This window comes from Aplysia californica, unplaced genomic scaffold (assembly GCF_000002075.1).
Source record: "Aplysia californica isolate F4 #8 unplaced genomic scaffold, AplCal3.0 scaffold01032, whole genome shotgun sequence".
NCBI classification, from domain to species: domain Eukaryota; kingdom Metazoa; phylum Mollusca; class Gastropoda; order Aplysiida; family Aplysiidae; genus Aplysia; species Aplysia californica.
In genome coordinates, this window is record NW_004798302.1 from 127,818 (window position 1) to 132,633 (window position 4,816).

The 4,816-nt window shown below is 41.7% G+C and overlaps 1 long non-coding RNA gene across 1 annotated transcript; it reads right to left on the reverse strand.

The window, feature by feature from the left end:
• Positions 1-1,235: 1,235 nt before the first annotated feature.
• Positions 1,236-3,575, reverse strand: LOC118478836. Its single transcript, XR_004859309.1, has 2 exons — positions 3,473-3,575; positions 1,236-2,052 (listed from the first exon to the last, which is right to left on the reverse strand). It is a non-coding gene; the product is annotated as an uncharacterized LOC118478836 (long non-coding RNA).
• Between the last annotated feature and the right edge of the window lie 1,241 nt (positions 3,576-4,816).

Here is a 4,816-nt window from a genome sequence, read left to right on the forward strand (position 1 = left end):
ACACACACACACACACACACAGACACAGACACACACACACACACACACACACACACACACACACACACACAAAAGATGGAGGAGAGATAAGTACGATAGACGTTTGATAGGAAAGAAGGAGTAAACCACTCTAGAGCACCCACCAACCACTCACTGATCATTGGGGAAGCGGATTGGTTCGAACCAAGCTCTTGTGGCATTACAGGAAAGAGGTAGTATGCAATCAGTTTTTCAGAAGAAAGATTGGTCTTTCTTTTATTGTAGGTGTCCATCAACACCGATTTAGATCATTTAGGGGGCCGGCTTCCGATCTTGTCAGTCAGGGCAAACCCAGGCTGAGAGAGGAATTCAACATCACAGCAGAACGACCGAGATACAGGATAAAAATTAGTATCCCAAAACTGGAATCAAACTCCTCTCTTCTGCATGGGACGGAGATGAATCTAACCGCTACACCACAAACGCCAGCAGAAAGATTGAGGTACTCGATACGACTCTCGGGTAGGGGAATCAAACTCAAGTCTTTTGTATGCAAAATGTTTAGTCTTTAGTTGTAGTGCTAGTAAGAGTTTTGAGGCACTTGAAACACAATAATAAGGTCATATAAGGGCCGACGATTAGAGGTGTTACAAGAGAGTAACAAACACTGAAAAGAAGGAGGAGAGATAATGACGATAGATGTTAGATAGGAAATAAGGAGCAAACTACACCAGAGCACTCGCCAACTAGCCACCAACCTGAGCAGCTTGATCCTTTGACCACAGGCGGCGGTCAGTCAACCTAACAAACTCACAGGCAAGCACACAAATAAACACACAGACAGGCAAACAAACACACAGAGAGGACAGATAGACAAACAAACAAACACACATATATACTTACAAGCAAACAAATACACAGACAAGAAAACAAACAAACGAACCACAGGCGGCGGTCAGTCAACCTAACAAACTCACAGGCAAGCACACAAATAAACACGCAGACAGGCAAACAAACACACAGAGAGGACAGGTAGACAAACAAACAAACACACATATATACTTACAAGCAAACAAATACACAGACAAGAAAACAATCAAACGAACTGACAGGTGAACAAACATACACAAAGGCATTACACTATGAAACACACTGACATAACTAACAAACAAACAAACACACAGGCAGACAAACAACCACACAATGCACACACGTCTTCCCAAATAGCTCTGTATAGAAATGAAGGAAAACATTTCTGTTTTTAAGTAGGAAATATACGATTTAATCTATGAAAATTATTCAATCTTTAAAGAATACAATATTTATAATATATTTCTACGCCGGGCCGTCACACGTTCTGAATAATAATAATAATAATAATAATAATAATAATAATAATAATAATAATAATAATAATAACAATAATAACAATAATAATAATAATAATAATAATGATAATAATAATAATATAATGCATGGATGAGTCTGCTTGAGAGTGTGTTCTTGTTTGAGAACGCTTAAGTGTTTGTGTTTCTTCGTGTATATAAGTGTGGGAATGAGTCAGTGTTTCAATGCGTTAGCGTGTGTGCGTGCGTGTGTGTATATGTGTGTGTGTGTGTGTGTGTGTGAGTGTGTGTGTGTGTGTGTGTGTGTGTGTGTGAGTGTGTGAGTGTGTGTGTGTGTGTGTGTGTGTGTGAGTGAGTGTGTGTGTGTGTGTGTTTGTGTGTGTGTGTGCGTTTACGTGTCTGCACACACGACGAATCATCCCCCCTCACCTCAAAACCGAAGTCAAGATAATCCCTAAAGCAAAGAAGAAACAAGGGAAGGCAATCAGGAATCCAAGTTTAAACTTGTCCGTGGCAGTAAGCTCCCCTTGATTGAGTGGGGCGCAGAAGGTGTCGGATCCGATTTTATTGCTCAGTTCGGTCATTGCTTCTGCCAGGCCCACTCGTTTCTCATGACGGAATCGGTGGATGGAGAACCCAGGGGTGGGTAGATTTGACGGCTGTGGGCTGTAGCCTCCAGCTGGGTCTTGCTCGTGCTCGTAGGCTTGGTTATCCATCACGTCAGAGGCTGAAACATAGTGGTGTAGAGAGTGATAATGAGGGGAGTGATGATAGGAGGAGGAGGAGGAAGAGGAGGAGGAGAAAAAAGAAGAAAAAGAAGAAGAAGAAGTCATGAAGGAAGAGAAGAAGAAGAAGAAGAAGAAGAAGAAGAAGAAGAAGAAGAAGAAGAAGAAGAAGAAGAAGAAGAAGAAGAAGAAGAAGAAGAAGAAGAAGAAGAAGAAGAAGAAGAAGAAGAAGAAGATGAAAAAGAAGAGGAGGAGGAGGAGGAGGAGGAGAAGGAGGAGTATTTTTGTTTGTTTTGTTGTTTTTTGGGTTGTGTTTTTTTCTTTTGTTGGTTTTTTTTTTTTTTTTTTTTGGGGGGGGGGGGGTTAGTTTTTCAGTTATACAGCACTTGCAACCCGTATAAATGACCACTTTCCAATACCTGTCGTCCTCATCCACCCTCTTTCTTTTTGTGTTTGTTACTCTTTTGTTACACTCTGAACTTTGACTCTTATGTAACCTTAATGTGCTGTAAGTGCCATTCAACTTTTACTAATGCTGAACATAAAATAAGGGGGCTCTCGTGGCCTAGAGGTTAAGGTGTTCTCCTCTCATTCAAAGGTCTCGGGTTCAAAGCTGGGTAGCGACCGAAACATTTTCTTCTCTAAAATTGTCTCCTTTCACTTCCTTTCCTGCTCTCTAGCAATGTTCTGTAGTCTGCTTTCTTCTCCAATGTCTGCCCCCACCCCCTCACCTCCTTTGCCCCCTCCTCTGGGCTCCTGACTCTTTCTGCAGCCTTTCTACTGCTACTCCTTGGCTCCTCCTTACTCCTGTCTTTCTGCAACACCCCTGATCTTCTGGTAGGAAAGATCTACACCTAGCCTTTTCGGACACGTGCAAAAAATCTCGGAGGGCTCGAGTGCAAGTTGCGCACGTTAAATATCCCTTGGTGGTCTAAAATCGATAAGAGTAGGCTTAGGCCGCCACCCGGGCAAAATTCAAAATTTCCTACCAACTGAACATGTTAGGTGTATCCCGCGCGCTCATATGACCGTATGCAGTTGCGAGCGCCGTAAAACACTTACTGCTGGGGTAATAGCTTAGATTGTGAAGCGCATAGAGCTTGTCGTTGCGCCGGGATTTGCGCTATACAAAATGATTGGTCGTCTTGGACAGGTTTGGCTGTAGTCTGTGTTGTTCAGGGTACCTACTTATAGACAGCGAGGTTTTTAATTTGGAGGGCCAGCGCTCTCTCATCTGATACTTAACTTGTATTTTATGGGGTCAACCACCCTGGTTCAAATCCCCAACAATGAGTTTTGCGGAGTATTCAAGTCTCTCAACCCATTTTATTCCGTCCTATTGAAAACGAAGCTAGAATCTCCATGGCCACTAGTGGGGACGTGGGCAGTTTGCAGTGAGTGAGTACCGTCATGACAACCTACTTGTATGTCAATTGGTGTCCTTGGTGTTTCTCTCTGGTCACCCCCGGAAGGTCAAGGTCAATCTCTGTCTTGTTGGCTCTGTCTAGGAGAGAAAAGACAACTGAAGTACGTAATTAATTATAATATAGTTTTAACACTCGTTTCTGTTTTTAAATTAATAAGAGGAATATTTGGAAAAAAATTCTTTAGTCAGAACACAACGTTTTATGTTACTGTTGTACGTTGTAGTGTATTGTAAAGCGCTCAGAGCCTGTGTACTTTAATCGAGGTTGAGCGCTATATAAATGTCATTTATTATTATTTATTATTATTAACATTTGAAAATGATGAAAGAAATGATGAACGGATATAGGTTTAACACCCCTATCAACACCATTTGGTTATTTCAGAGGCGGGACTTTCGAGTTGAATGCGTCCATGTTCCAAAGGGCCAAGCCAAATATTAATTTCGTGTAAAGTGCCCTCCCCAAGGACACAAAGTAGGATTCGAGCTGATGTTGAACCCCCGAAAACGCAATCTTACCATTACGGGTCTGCATGGTAGCGTAACCGCAAGGCTACTGACGCCGCTCAGTCTAAGAGAGAAATGGCAACAGAGGCACGCAATACCTTGTCAACATTTGAGGAACGACGTTGATAGAGCTAAACTGTAACTATAAACCGGAGTTTTTGTGAGCAGGCGGCTTGAATTCGCAATTTGTGAGGCAGCGTGGTGGAATCGGGCCTTGGTCAAAATAATCAAAGTTAAGAAACTTTTTATCAAATTATTGTTTTTTGGCTCAACACCTTTCACGCCCATTAAAGAACTCATTTCTGAGTGGATTCTTTTGAAAAGCGTTGATTAAAGGCACAAGAAGGTAAATTTTCTGTTACCACGGACTCTTACGCTAAGGAAATAACTTATCTTTGGCGGCCATTTTCTCACTAATTTTACTTCTGAAAACAGGTGACCCCCACCTCCTTCTTTCGCAAATATCTCGACTTATATTCAAGATAAATGGATATTTTTTTCATCCAAATAAAGACAAGTGAACTAGCTTTAAGATGATACCAATAACTCTACTTGCCCAAAACTTGACGAGAGCCTGATTCCACCACGCTGCCTCACATTTGGTTTTGATATTGTTTACTTTCGACTTTTATATAAAACATTCGAAAATTTAAGTCGTTGACGAATTGTTAAAGTTAAAAGAGACACTGCATGCTGCTTTATTGCGCTTGAAATGTACGTCTGTGTGTGTGAGGGGAAGGGGCGGGGTATTTGTTTGAGTTTGTGAGTATTTGCGTGCACGAGTGTGTGTCTCAAAGTTTACCAGATAAACCAATGACCCTCCACACAACAAG